Source organism: Helianthus annuus, chromosome 13 (genome assembly GCF_002127325.2).
Source record: "Helianthus annuus cultivar XRQ/B chromosome 13, HanXRQr2.0-SUNRISE, whole genome shotgun sequence".
Taxonomy (NCBI): Eukaryota; Viridiplantae; Streptophyta; class Magnoliopsida; order Asterales; family Asteraceae; genus Helianthus; species Helianthus annuus.
In genome coordinates this window covers 41,942,809-41,958,890 of record NC_035445.2, presented here as the reverse complement: position 1 = coordinate 41,958,890, position 16,082 = coordinate 41,942,809, and positions in this window count along the sequence as shown.

Below are 16,082 nucleotides of genomic sequence, written 5' to 3'. Positions count from 1 at the left end.
ATCCTTGCTTTGGGTTCTTCAATAACCACTTGTGCCATGTAGATGACACAACCTCTTTTTAAGCATCTTGAAGCTTTGAGCATATTTACATTTTCGGGAATCCGCACTGCGTATCCCCTCGAACGGTGAGCGATTCACCAGTTGGGGTTTTTAGCACAATTTGTTTTCTATTGCAGACGATCTGGGCCTGGTTGTGCGCTAACCAGTCCATGCCCAGAACGATGTCAAAACCAGCTAGATTAAAGGGAAGTAGAGATAGGGGAAAAGAATGGTTCTTAATGGATATCATACATCCCTCTAATATAGTGGAGACGGTTTCTACAGTGTCGTCTGCTAGTTCTACTTCGTACTTTACATTTAGGGTTTTAATAGGCATATCCAACAGTTTGCAAAATTTTTGGTCTATGAAGGATTTATCAGCACCTGAATCGAACAGTACTCTTGCAAAAATATTATTCACGAGAAAAGTACCTGTTATTACATTGTCATCTTGCAGGGCTTCCTTCACATCCATTTTGAAGACCCTAGCGTTATTCTTTTTGGGTTCTTCAGTCTTCTTGGCGAACTTGGGGCAGTTGCTCCTGATGTGCCCCTTCTCACTACAGTTGTAGCAGGTTGCGTCCTTGATCTTCTTACAGTCCATAGTTTTGTGGTCTTTGGACTTGCACAGTCCACAAGCATACGTCTTTGACTGCGACTGTGAGTTCGACCCAAGCCTGCACTTCCCGAAGTGAAATTTCTGGCAGTTCTTGCATTTGGGCTTCTCTCCCGATTGTTGCCCATCCTTTCTCGACTCGCCCCCTTTCTTGCCATCACTGTTTCCACGGTGTTTCTTTCCTGACCTTCGCGAGGTATCATCCTCACGCTTCCTCTTTACGGCCTCTTTGTTCCTCTGCGATCTCAGTCGGACTGCGTCCATCGTGAAGGACAAAGAGAGGTCAGTCACTGACCTGAAGGTCGTTGGCCGAGAGGCCTTTACACTAGCCTTTATCGCGGGTTCTAACCCCCCGATAAAACGAGCAATCCTCCTTGGTTCCGGGGTGACTAGATAAGGAACCAAGCGAGACATCGTATTGAAGCTCGTCAAGTAGGCCTGGCAGTCCAGATTCGTCATCACCAATGACACAAAATCGGACTCTATTTTCTCCACCTCGTGCTGAGGGCAGTAATTTTCCCTGATGAGAGAAACGAACTCCTCCCACGTCATGCTGTAAAGTACAGCTTTTCCTGAGGCCTGAACCAGCGCCCTCCACCAAGCTAGGGCCTCGCCCTTAAATGACTGTGATACAAACTTCACAACATCCCTTTCAACGCAGTCACTGATGTCCACCACTGTGTCCATCTCGTCCAACCATGTCATACATTCGACAACACCCTTCTCCCCCGTAAAGTCTCGGGGTTTACAAGATACGAAGTACTTGTACGTGCAGCCCCTAGCACGGGAAGCATCAGTATACTCCCGTTCGCGACGAACACTATTTTCATTCGACGAGTGATTGTCGTCGTCTTTCTTGGGCTTGGACGAGTGTTAATCGTCGTCCTTCTTTGGTTTGGATAGTGGTTTGCTGTGGGACTTGGATTGTGTCTTTGGCTTTGATGGTGGTTTGGAAACTGTTCTGCTCCGTGACTCTGTATATTGTCGATCCAGAGCTGCTTGCACAGCGTTGTCGACAAGTGCCTTAAGTTGAGCGCCCGTTAGATTTATTTGGGCATTATCATACTCATCTTCATTTGTATGACTACTTCCTTCATTAGGATTCGCCATAGTAGCTTCTATTTAGGAGTTTATCATTGAATTGTCTTTTATGGCAATTCATTAACCATGGTATTGAAGACCATATCTGGTTAATTTGTTACTCACTTTACATTTAGGATTTGAACATACTTATCCTAATCACAATTAATATTGCTAGTGGCATAAAAACCTAGTCACGAGGACGTTATTTTAATATTAGCCGAGATTACAAGAATCAAGGTACGAAGGTTTGAACCGTAGTCCTTTTACTCCTTCTGATAGGGAGTCATAGACCACCACTGTCTTTTGTCTTATTATGACAACAATTATGGCCCGTAGGCACTACATCACTAACGGATGTTTGATAATTTGGCCCTTAGGCACTACATCACTAACGGATGTTTGATAATTTGTCCCTTAGGCACTACATCACTTATGGATGTTTAATAAGTGATCATCTTTATTGATGATTTAACCCATGATTTATTATATCATTAATTTGGGCTTTGGAGTCCTTTAAAGGATTCTTTTATAAGAATGACGTGTGTGACTTTAACGAATCACATCTGTCATGATTTGTTAACATGCTTACAGAGGTTAACAGGGAATCAGAATCTTTTCAATTAGGTTTTACCATCTTGGCCGGATCTTAAAAGACACCTGGCTAGGTTTCACTCTAAGATTCTTTATTTAGGCAGATCAATTTAAAAGGAATGGTTTTGACATATTTCATATATAGCAATAACAAAATGAAATTCATAATATAACATTCCATAATTTTAATACGATTACACACCGCCATAAACGGGACTTTTAAATAGTACATACCTACATAGAGGTTTAAACAAGAGGCAAGTCCACGCAGGGACTAATACAAGATAAGTGTCCATGCAAGGACTAAAAGATAAGTCCACTTAGGGATTGAAATACGATAAATGTCCACGCAGGGACTTCTTTTAAAATAACATTACATTAGAACATACATAAGGACTAATGGTCACGTTTCTTCTTCTTGCCCTTTAGTAGGTTCGCTAAGCCCTTGAGGAATCCTCGGTGGCTCTTACGTTCTTCCTCGAAGTCTCTTTCCACACGGCTCAAACGGTGGAGTATTTCTTCTTGTTCAGGAGGAGAGAAGCGTGGTTGTGGCGCCTGTTGCGGAACTGGAGGTCTGGGAGGTGCTGGATACCCATGTGCTGAGTAGTCCGGTACTCCCATGTTCCCATGAGCTCCGTCGGGATAGCGTGCATTATACCTAGCCGACACCACATATGGGTCGCGCTCATAATTGTAGTTGTAATGCGCTTGTGATGACGGTTCGAACGGGTTGTAAGCCGTTGGACCCGTGTAAGCAGGTATGGGTTGGTCATACCCAAATGGTGGCGAATTTGGTGCAGCTGGTGCGGAGTTCGCCTCCTGTACAGGACTTGAAGGTCCTTCTTCTTCTTCTTGTAGTGGCGGGTAGTGGCTACTACTAGAGTGTCGAGGGGTGCTGAAGTGGAAATCCCCTCCTCCTCGTGTGGACATACGAGCATTTGTCCTCCTACGCCTTGGCGGATCAGGCATTACTGGTTGTACCGGTGGCGGAGGTGGTGGCGTAACTGCCACGAAGCGTGAATCCTCGGAAGGATCTTGCGGATGTCGTGGTTGTTGTGATGTCTGCTGAGGTGGTGTGTAGTACCACTCATGTCGGTCAAACAACGCTTGAAAGCTATCTGGTCCCTGATAGGGTGTGCCATGGAAGGATGACCCATCAGAGACTTCTATTGGGTGCGTGGGCGTACCACGAGCAGGTTCTGTCGGATCAGTATCTTCGTCCATATGATCTTCGGAGAAGTGATCTTGCGGCCCTAACGGAACAAAACCTGAAGGTTCCTGGATGTAGTCAGCTGGATTAAACTGACCCCTGAAGTATGGAGTAGGGTCATCAAAATTTCGGTGTGATACCGAACACTGTAGAGGTATGAAGGAGGGTTGCGGGTTGTTGGGGTCATTCTCGGAATTTGGCCCGAGTGAGTACCGGTATGATGGCGTTGAGCTATGCGAGGTGGAATGCCTCGCAGGTTCATAAAGGTCTCTTCGCCTTTGCGGTTCTTCACTCCTTGTGGTTGAAGGAGCTCGCGTATTTGAAGGTCCGGCTTCGTGATCGTGATGAGTAACGATCTCTCCTCTGCCTCTTCTTCCCCTTCCTCTTCCTCGGAAAATCACTGGCGGCATATTTCCTGCTTTATAAAACTTTAAATACCAATAATAAAAGAAAAAGACAAAATTGGAATAACAATTTGAATTTGTCCTATGTTCTTATCTAGACTCAAGTATGTGCAATTGTGTCACTGAGATTAAACACATTAGGATAGTGTTTAATTCACTCAATGTTGGCTCTGATACCAACCTGTCACACCCCGATTTCCACGTGTATCACCGGTGGGCCCGGTGGGGGATTACCGTGACGTAGTTGGCAACAATATAGTCAAACCACAATATATAAATGCACAGCGGAAGCATAAAGATAAATATAATTCAACCATTTACTGTAATATCAATGTATCACAAGTAGTTGAATTGTATCCACAGGATGGATCAAAATAAATAAAAATGTTGTTCAACAGATAAGACATCAAGCTTGCGAGACTTCTTAATGATGCTATGGAGCTAATGCCAGCCAATTACGTGTAGTACCTGCACTTAATCTTTTTGGAAAAATACGTCAGTTTACACTGGTAAATACATTCAACCGACTCTTTTGTAAATGTTTAATAAAATTGATTTGAATGCACGAGGCACAAATTCTTTTATAACTTGGGAGAATTATTTAAAATTATAATCTTGTGAACGAATTACATGTTCCATCTTTGCGTTCAGTAGCCCGGATCCTGTCCGGGTTAAAGATCAATAGACACACCACATTTGCGTAAAACCGAGGTGGGTAAACCATCGGCTACGTCTTTTAATAATATAGACATAATACCGGGTGTACGCCTACACCCGACTGTCAAGGTCGTGGCCATTTCTTCGAATGATGCCAAGGATATCCGGGACATGGTCATTAACCCCCCAAAGGCTTTTAAGTAACAAGACTGTTTAAATGAGCCGATCAAACTATTCAATTAACCACCTAAACGATGGAATTATTTGATGCTCAATCAAGCGGTATTTTATATACCGTAACCCAAGCCCGTATAAGGGAAAATAAGTTAAAAGTATTTACCTTTGCAATGTATATTCCTTAATCAATTAAGTCACTGATATCTTTTACTGGGGCTCCTTATTCTGGAACGAAGGTTTTAAAATAACCTATTAGAATCCTAACAGGTCTTTATATTAGCCGTAGCCTAGACCGGTTAGTTTCGAGGGATAGATACGGTTTAATCGCGTGAAAGGCGAAAACCGAGAATGGGATGTGATTCTGACCCAACAAGTTCGGAGACTTGTTTTATATGGGTTCAATATTCACACTCTGGATTTTGGGGTCAAAATGATATAGTTTGACCCGTATCGGCTAATTTATGTAAACTAGTTACATAAGCCGAACCGTGCGCGCAATAGGCGCAACGGGTAACCGTAGGAGTTCTACACTGTTTTCGTAAGTCAATATACTTTAAAGTGGTTGTGGTATCAGTAGGATACCTTCCATAATGCCCGTAACGGGTTTTAGTTCATTATACGTCCCGTAGGGGTTTTCCGGTCATTTTAAAGACTTTTAAAGGGTTTTCTGAGTTCTACAGGAAACCTGAGTTTCCCGATCAGTTTGACAAGTCTAATATATCTTATTTATTATTTAAAATCAGTAGCAACTGGAATCGGGTCAAAAGACCTCGTAGAACTCAAGTTTTGGCCAAAAAGGGCATATTCGGTATTTACCGAACCGTAGCCATAACCGCAGGTTATGAGCAGGTTAAAATTAATTAAAAATCTTTAAAAATCCCAAAATATTATTTTAATACAGTGGGTAAAAGTTTTGGTGACGAAATCTTGGTTTAGGTAGGCGTTATGCCAATTGCGCCGTTTATTACAAAAGTTTCTTATAAATGCGCTATTTAGCATAACTCCCATTCTAGACCTCGGATTGGCGTGAAACTTTAGGGACATGCTTAGAATTTAGTAAGCAAGGTTATGGTCCCTTCACGTGTCCGAAATACTCGTTTTATTTTAAAAAGGGCGTTACGGTCAACTTTTAAGTAATTAACGGAAATGCATAAAAGACTCGGATAAATAATGAACCGGTCACAGAGGGTGATACCAACACGTGACCTGGTCCTAAGAGAGTCCTAAAGCATATCTACATTGTACTAAAACGGGTCAGAACTGAAGTCAAAGCAAAAGTCAAACTTTTGCGACATTCGGCTCCGAACCGGGTCAATATAGCAAATGGCCGAATCAAACGAGCGTAGACAAGTCTATATACTTAGTATCATGTTTTATGAGTGTCTAAACAGGTTGTATATCATTTATTTTACAGATTATGCAAGAATCGCAAAAATAGCTTTCTGTTGACTTTTTAAGCATTCGTTTGACCCGAAATCTGAACTAGTTAGAGTGGTGATCATGGGGAACCCTTTCAGAGGTTTATTACCCACATAAACACCAACACATAACTATCTTTGATTCGACATAAGACTGAGCCATTAAGGATTTATCTTGAAGTCAAACCGTAGTTACGACGGTTTGATTTCTAGCTATATTACTAAGTAAAACTAAACCACAAAAGATCTAAATGACTTACAGAAGCTTGAACACGAAATGGGATGCTAGAATAAGGCTTGGGAGCTCCATAGATGATCAAGAGAAGTGTTTGTGGTGTGGTGAAACTTATGTACACAACATGCCTATTTATAGTGCAAGACAAGCTCCTAGATCATCACACATTGGCCTACAAGTGATCATGGATGATGGGCAGGTGTCCCAAGGTGGTATAGGTCGAGTAGGGGGCGCCCATGCCTCACTTATTGGCTATATGATCGTTCACAAGCTCAAAAGGCATGCAAGTCCAAACTTTCTGCATCTGGGCGTCCCACGCGGCCCGCATGGGAGAACCATGCATCTTGTACGTGGGCCGACTGAGTTCAATATCAGACGCGTACAATTTAGGAGGCTCGCGGCCCGCCTCAACTTAACCAAAAATGTAATGCGGCCCGCGAGAGGGTTGTTTTTCAAAGATTTTAAATCTTTTGTAATGATTACGAAATCCTGGTAATTAATAACGAAATCTTTGGTATTTATTAACCTGACCTTTCGGGTTTGAAGGGGTAACTTTGCGATTTGGCCCTCGATTATTTACAACTAAGGACCTCGTGTTATTTACCCGCATTGTTAAGTCCCCGGTTAACTTTGTTAATTATTCAGAAAGCCTTAACTTTTATTGTTGACGCTTTTAACCCTTCTCGTACGAATTTGATCATAACTTTCTCGTTTTAAAACGGAACTTCGCGGAATTTATATATTATATTCTAGTGAGCGTATTTTACTGTTACAAAGCCTCGGGTACGTCAAAGGGTCACTCAGAGGTATAATTAAACATGTTGACACAGTTAACCCCCGCAGCTTGTAATCTCTCACTTTCTTCCGCGTTTCGCTTCCGTACGATACATGATTTATTCGTTTGAAGGTACGAGCACCATTTAGGGTTACTATACAGTATACTTACCCTTGTTTGACATTTATAACCCTCGAATTTATATACTTTCAAGGTTTGTCAACATTAGTCCTTTATTGGATATAATACGCCACGTGTAAACTCAAGACACGTGTCAATACATTATTGGACACAAAAATTCGAGGTGTTACAAGCCGATACGGGTCAAACCATATTATTTTGACCCCAAAATCCAGAGTGTGAATATTAAACCCATATAAAACTAGTCTTCGAACTTGTTGGGTCAGAATCACATTCCATTCTCGGTTCTCGCCTTTCACGCAATTAAACCGTATCTATCCCTTGAAACTGACCGGTCTAGGCTACGGCTAATATAAAGACCCGTTAGGATTCTAATAGGTTATTTTAAAACCTTCGTTCCAGAATAGGAGCCCCAGTAAAAGATATCTGTGATTTAATCAATTAAGGACAATACTTGCAAAGGTAAATACTTTTAACTTATTTTCCGTTATACGGGCTTGGGTTACGGTATATTAAATACCGCTTGATTGAGCATCAAATCTTCCATCGTTTAGGTGGTTAATTGAATAATTTGATCGGCTCATTTAAACAGTCTTGTTACTTAAAAGCCTTTGGGGGGGTTAATGACCATGTCCCGGATATCCTAGGCATCATTTTACGAAATGGCCACGACCTCGACACTCGGGTGTAGGCGTACACCCGGTATTATGTCTATATTATTAAAAGACGTAACCGTTGGTTTACCCATCGCGGTTTTACGCAAAGTGGTGTGTCTATTGATCTTTAACCCGGACTAGATCCGGGCTATTGAACGCAAAGAAGGAACATGTAATTTGTTCACAAGATTATAATATTAAATAATTCTCCCAAGTTATAAAAGAGTTTGTGCCTTGTGCATTCAAATCAATTTTAAATAAACATTTTTCAAAAGTGTCGGTTGAATGTATTTACCAGTGTAAACTGACGTATTTTCCCAAAAAGATTAAGTGCAGGTACTACACGTAATCGGCTGGCAATAGCTCCTTAGCATCTTAAGAAGTCTCGCAAGCTTTGATGCCTTGACTGTTGAACAATATTTTTATTATTATTTTGATCCCCTGTGGATACTATTCAACTATATGTGATACATTCGATATTACAATCAATGGTTGGATTATATTTATCTTTATGCTTCCGCTGTGCATTTATATATTGTGGTTTGACTATATTGTTGCCAACTACGTCACGGTAATCCCCCACCGGGCCCACCGGTGATACACGTGGAAATCGGGGTGTGACAGGTTGGTATCAGAGCCAACATTGAGTGAATTAAACACTATCCTAATGTGTTTAATCTCAGTGACACAATTGCACATACTTGAGTCTAGACAAGAACATAGGACAAATTCGAATTTTATTCCAAGTTTGTCTTTTTCTTTTATTATTGTTATTTAATAGTTTTAAAAGCAGGAGATATGGCACCTGTAATTTTCCGAGGAAGAGGAAGAGGAAGAAGAGGCAGAGGAGAGATCGTTACTCACAACGATCACGAAGCTGGACCTTCAAATACGCGAGCTCCTTCGACCACAAGGAGTGAAGAACCGCAAAGACGGAGAAACCTTTTCGAACCTGCGAGGCATTCTACCTCGCACAGCTTGACGCCATCGTACCGTCACTCATTCGGGCCAGATTCCGAGAATGATCCCAACAACCCACAACCCTCCTACATACCTCTGCAACGTTCGGTATCGCACCGTAATTTTGACGATCCCACTCCATACTTCAGAGGTCAGTTTAACCCAGCTGACTACATTCAGGAGCCTGCCGGCTTTGTTCCGTTAGGACCACAAGATCACTTCTCCGAAGACCATATGGACGAGGACACGGATCCGACAGAACCTGCTCGTGGTACGCCCACACATCCAATAGAAATCTCTGATGGGTCATCCTTTCATGGCACACCATATCAGGGACCAGATAGCTTCATGGCATTGTTCAATCAACACGAGTGGTACCACACGCCACAGACATCACAACAGCCGCAACATCCGCAAGATCCCTCCGAGGATCCACGCTTTGTGGCAGTTACGCCACCACCTCCGCCACCGGTACAGCCAGTAATGCCTGATCCGCCAAGGCGTAGGAGGACAAATGCCCGTATGTCCACACGAGGAGGAGGGGATTTCCACTTCAGCACCCCTCGACACTCTAGTAGTAGCCACTACCCGCCACTACCAGAAGAAGGACCTGCAAGTCCAGTACAGGAGGCGAACTCCGCACCAGTTGCACCATCTTCGCCACCGTTTGGGTATGACCACCCAATACCTGCGTACATGGGCCCAACGGCATACAACCCGTTCGAACCGTCGTCGCAAGCACATTACAATTACAACTATGAGCGCGACCCATATGTGGTAGGGGCTAAGTATAATGCCCGCTATCCAGACGGAGCATATGGAAACATGGGAATACCGGACTACTCAGCTCATGGGTATCCAGCACCTCCTAGACCTCCAGTTCCGCAACCGGCGCCACAACCACGTTTTTCCCCACCTGAACAAGAAGAAATACTCCACCGTTTGAGCCGTGTGGAAAGAGACTTCGAGAAAGAACGTAAGAGCCATCGAGGATTCCTCAAGGGCTTGGCAAACCTACTGAAGGGCAAGAAGAAGAAACGAGACCCTTAGTCTCCTTATGGATTGTTGTACTTACAATTTAGTCCCTGCATGGACATTTATCGTATTTCAGTCCCTACGCGGACTTATCTTTTAGTCCCTGCGCGGACATCTATCTTGTATTAGTCCCTGCGTGGACTTGTCTCTTATTTTAACCTCTAAGTAGGTATGTACGTGTTTAAAAGTCCCGTTTAGGGCAGTGTGTAATCGTATTGAAGTTTTGGAGTGTGATGTTATGAATTTCATTTTGTTATTACTATATATGAAATAAATCAAAATCATTCCTTTTAATTTGATCTGCCTAAATGAAAAATCTTAAGAGTGAAACCTAGCCAGGTGTCTTTTAAGATCCGGCCAAGATGGTAAGACCTAATTAAAAGATTCAGATTCCCTGTTAACCTCTGTAAGCATGTTAACAATCATGGCAGATGTGATTCGTTAAAATCGCACACGTCATTCTTATACAAGAATCCTTTAAAGGATTCCAAAGCCCAAATCAATGATATAATAAATCATGGGTTAAATCACCAATAAAGGTGATCACTTGTTAAACATCCATTAGCGATGTAGTGCCTACGGGCCGACCTTATCAAACATCCATTAGTGATGTAGTGCCTACGGGCCATAATTGTTGTCATAATAAGACAAAAGACAGTGGTGGTCTATGACTCCCTGTCAGAAGGAGTAAAAGAACTACGGTTTAAACCTTCATACCTTGATTCTCTGTAATCTCGGCTAATATTATAATAACGTCCTCGTGACTAGGCTTTTATGCCACTAGCAATATTAATTGTGATTAGGATAAGTATGTTCAAATCCTAAATATAAAGTGAGTAACAAATTAACCGGATATGGTCTTCGTTACCATGGTTAATGAATTGCCATAAAAGACAATTCTATAATAAACTCCTAAATAGAATTTTCATTATCTTCTGCAGCAGATACAAGCTACTATGGCGAATCCCAATGGAGAAAATAGCCATACAAGTGAAGATGATTATGATAATGCCCAAGTACATTTAACGGGCGCTCAACTAAAGGCTCTTGTCGACAACGCTGTTCAGACAGCTCTAGATCGACAATATACCGAATCTCGAAGCAGAACCGTGTCCAAACCACCCTCTAAGCCGAAGACACACTCAAAGTCCCACAGCAAACCACTATCCAAACCCAAGAAGCACGACGATAACCACTCGTCCAAACCCAAGAAAGACGACGACAATCACTCGTCAAATGAAAATAGTGTTCGTCGTGAAAGGGAGTATACTGATGCTTCCCGTGCCAGGGGCTGCACATACAAGTACTTTGTGTCTTGTAAACCCCGAGACTTCACGGGAGAACGGTGTCGTCGAATGTATGACGTGGCTGGATGAGATGGACACTGTGGTGGACATCAGTGGCTGTGCGGAAAGGGATGTGGTAAAGTTTGTGTCGCAGTCGTTTAAGGGCGAGGCCCTAGCTTGGTGGAGGGCGCTGGTTCAGGCCTCGGGAAAAGCTGTGCTATACAGCATGACGTGGGAGGAATTCGTTTCTCTCATCAAAGAAAATTACTGCCCTCAACATGAGGTGGAGAAGATAGAGTCCGATTTTGTGTCATTGGTAATGACAAACCTGGACTGCCAGGCCTACTTGACGAGCTTCAACACGATGTCTCGCTTGGTTCCATATCTAGTAACTCCGGAGCCAAGGAGAATCGCTCGTTTTATGGGGGGGGGGGTTAGAACCCGCGATAAAGGCAAGTGTGAAGGCTCTCGGCCAACGACCTTCAGGTCTGTAACTGACCTCTCTTTGTCCCTCACAATGGACGCGGTCCGATTGAGATCGCTGAGGAACAAGGAGGCCGAGAAGAGGAAGCGTGAGGATGATACCTCACGAAGGTCGGGAAAGAAACACCGTGGGAACGGTGATGGCAAGAGAGGGACCGAGTCGAAGAAAGATGGGCAACAATCGGGAGAGAAGCCCAAGTGCAAAAACTGCCAGAAACATCACTTCGGTAAGTGTAGGCTCGGGTCAAACTCACAGTCCCAGTCGAAATCCGTTACGCCATTTACGCGTTCGGTCTGGTTTATGTGACTAGTTTACATAAATTAGCCGAAACGGGTCAAACCTTGTCGTTTTTATCTCAAAATCCAGAATGTGTTTAGTTTACCCATAATATACAAGTCTCCGAGCTTGTTGAGTCTAAACCACATTCCTTTTCCGGGTTTCGCTTTTCATGCGATTAAACCGTATTTATCCTTTGAAACTGACCGGTCTAAGCTTAGGCTAAATTAAAGACCCGTTAGGATTCTAATAGGTTATTATAAACCTTCGTTCCAGAATAGGAGACCAGTAAAAGATACTTGCATTTGCTTGTTGTGGTTATTACTTGCTCAGGTAAATACTTTTAACTTATTTCCCCTTATACGGGCTTGGGGTATGGTATATAAAATACCGCTTGGTCGGGCAATTGACCTCAACTCATTAGAAGTTGAGTATTATCAATATGACCCATTTGAAAATTGGTTTTGTTTGTTTTACGCCTTTGGGAGTTTAATGACCATGTCCTGGATATCCTTGGCATCATTTTACGAAATGGCCACGACCTTGACACACGGGTGTACGCGTACACTCGACAATGTGTCCATACTTATAAAGGTATAACCGTTGGTTTTTCCCGCCGCGGTTTTGTACTATGTGGTGTGTCAATTAACTTTAAACCCGGCACGAACTGGGCGACTGAACGCATAACGAACATGTAATTCTTTTACAAGATTAGATTTGATTAATTATCCCAAGTTATAAAAGTTTGTGCCACGTGCATTCAAATCAATTTTATTAAACTCTTTTTTCTAAAAGTGTCAGTTGAATGTATTTACCAGTGTAAACTGACGTATTTTCCCCAAAAAGATTAAATGCAGGTTCTACACGAAATAGGCTGGCCACTCCTTAGCATCGTTAGAGTCTAGCAAGCTTGGATGTCATTACCTGTTGAACAAAATCTCCTTTTTATTTTGATCCACCTGTGGATCTATTTCAGCTAATATGTGATACTTGGATATTACATTTTGTTGGTTGAAATAAATCTATCTTTATGCTTCCGCTGTGCAATTAAATATTGTATTGTTTGACTATATTGTTGCCAACTACGTCACGGTAATCCCCCACCGGGCCCACCGGTGAAACGTGTGGAAATCGGGGTGTGACAAAAATAACAACCTACCATTTTGTACTAATTAACTAATTTTGTTATAATTACTTTTTGTAATCACATATAGCACACTAACTATCAATAAATTAAGGCTCCACTTCTCTTATGGTAAACCCGTAAAGCCTGATGACCTTTGTAGATTTGAACCAATCACGGATGATCAATTCAAATCGTAGTTGAGGTTTTTGCATAAGAGGCAAGCCTTTCAATATTTGATGATTTTTATAAATCCTATTTTGTTCTGTTAAATCAAATTTTCTTTAAAAACTAGAGATCCATATTTCAAATACACGTTAGGCAAGAGCATTTTCTTTTTTGTCCGAAGAGGGGATTGCTAAAGGGATTAGAAGCTATTAAAAAGGCATCCGAGCTTGAGCTGCAAGTTGATTGGACGGTAAGCTAGAAGGAAGCCTTTTAGAACAGGTTGGCATTTTTAGATTTTAGACCAATTTACCTATAAATGTGTCGAGATCTGTGTTATGCTTTATCTTTTACGAATGGGCTCAATAGGTCAAATGGGTTAAACTCATTCAAACTGTATTCAAATGTATATAACCCATATAGTCGCGCTTCATTAAATAGAGTTTGGTGAATTTTTTTATATTTACTTTTTAACTATATTGATTTTCAAGTTCTTTTGACAGGAGGGACTAGATTCATGCAAACGTTGTCGTATTGTTGCAGAGTACACCACTACAATGTTGCTTAACAATGGCAAACTTCATGTAAAATATAGCGGTAGTTGGTTTAAATTTTGATTGTAATTTTAAGTTTTACTAGGGGTTTAATTTTGATTATCAAGACTGGGAGATGAAGGTTAGGTGAGTTCATCCGGCCTTTACAGATAGAACGTACTCAAGTTCTTCTTATGTCTATATATTGTTGTTCTTTCTTTCAGTTTTTTTACTTTTTTTTTTAATTTGAGTGGATATCTATAATCTTTCTGAATTGCTACTGGTTGTGTGGCAGATGGTGATTCCAGTTGAAAGAGAGGTTAACGGTGTTTTGACTTTTTTCATGTTCAAATTACCAATCATGTGATGCTACTTCTTAACTTTTAAATGGCCAGCTTGGAAGTGCTACTTTATGTCTGGGTCACGGGTTGCTGATCAAAAAGTGAATAGTTGTACGGTTAGTTGACTCCTATAAGAATCAAACAGATGGCTGAAAATGTGTAAATGGAAATCATCAAGACATTAGATATGAATCACTGAGGCACCCGTACATTGTAAAATTACTATTTCTTGAAACTTTGTTTTTCTCTGTAGTAGCAGTTACATTGGGAATTAATAAAAGGAGGGGGGACAAATTTGTTTTGACTAATCTTTAGAGGTTAAAAGTGTTATATATATACTTTTATTTATTGTAAATTAAATTTTCCTACCCGGAAAGTTTCCGGGTTATAACCTAGTTCTTCTATATATCAAGCAAGTATTCATGTATTGTTCTTCTCTTTTTAACTTTGTGTCCGCCAACAACTTGCGTCGTTCTCTATTCTCCTCCATGTCAAACATTTTTACCGATTTGAATTTGTTCATGGAATCCACCCAACCTTCTTTCCATTTGCTTGACAACTCGACACTTTTCCTCTATCGCGACCTTGTTGGTGTTGTGTCCTCAGTTGGATCGTCATTTAAGTTGATGTCGGGAATATTACTTGATAACCCATCCGTTGATGTTGTTTAATTTCCCGACTTGGACATTTTTTATCCTTTTTTTAGAACGTCCACGAGTACCCATTGGGCCCTAAAGATTAACCAATGGAACGAGTACCCATTTATAATGATTCCTCACAATTACCCAAGCCGCCAAATGAATAAATCCGGTTTTCTTCTAGTAGAGTCTTGGTACTCGCTTAGGGCTCCTTAGATTAAATCCGTATCATTCGTTCCACTTGGTTGATTGCGAAGCTAATATATATTAAAGATATATGATTAACAATAAGGTAAAAATAAAGTTGTATATTTTACATTTTATAAATAAAAATGTAACAAAATAATAAACATTTTGCATGTAGCACGTATTGAATCGATTCATTTTTTATTTATATATACGTCCATTTGCACGTCATTAGATCCATTACTCGAGTAGTACCACCGTGTAGTTTTTCAAAATGTGTGATAATTCGTTTCCAAAATATGCCCTTTTTGTTGTTGATTCCCAACCTTTTTCTTCTCATAGTATGTAAGTAAGCCTTCACCAAGGCAATCTCTTCCTCTTCCGTCCAAGGTACACGTGCCCCGTCTTTGATTTTTTTGCCTCGCCCTCCATGAGAAGCTTTCACTTGTACTTTTTTCTCCTCTTGTTCTTAATCTTCATCGGCTAGTGGCTCTTCTTCTTCTTCTTGGTAGTCTTTGTCTGAATCAAGATCATGGACTGTGTTACGAAACGGATTGTTTCGTTAATGGGAGGTTGGCTCGTGATACGCAAAACGGTCAACCGTTTGGTTGTCCATCAAGTTTTGGCTAGGTGATAAAGTAAAATGACCACTTGCAACATGGGTTGGCATATTGGGGTAGGAGAAGTATTGTGGATAACGTGGAAATGGTTGGGTGGGAAACGATTAGGAGGGAAACGGTTGTGCGGGTATCGGTTCGTCTTGTAAACGATACCTATCTAGTTTACCAAGATTAGTACGAACCTTCGGCCTATATTTTTTCTTCGTAGCGGACATTTGTTTTGCTTGAGCCTTCCATCGAGTTTTTTGGTTAAAAATTGGGTGTTGTGGTGTGTATTTTTTAAGGAATATCGGATTTTAATAATCTCAACTATACGCCGTAGGCCACCAACAGTCCCAACTTCAAAATTAACCATCGGTAGTCTCAACTATTAACATATTGACCTCCAATGGACCTTGAATAACAGAACCCTTATCCCGTAGTCTCCGGTCGC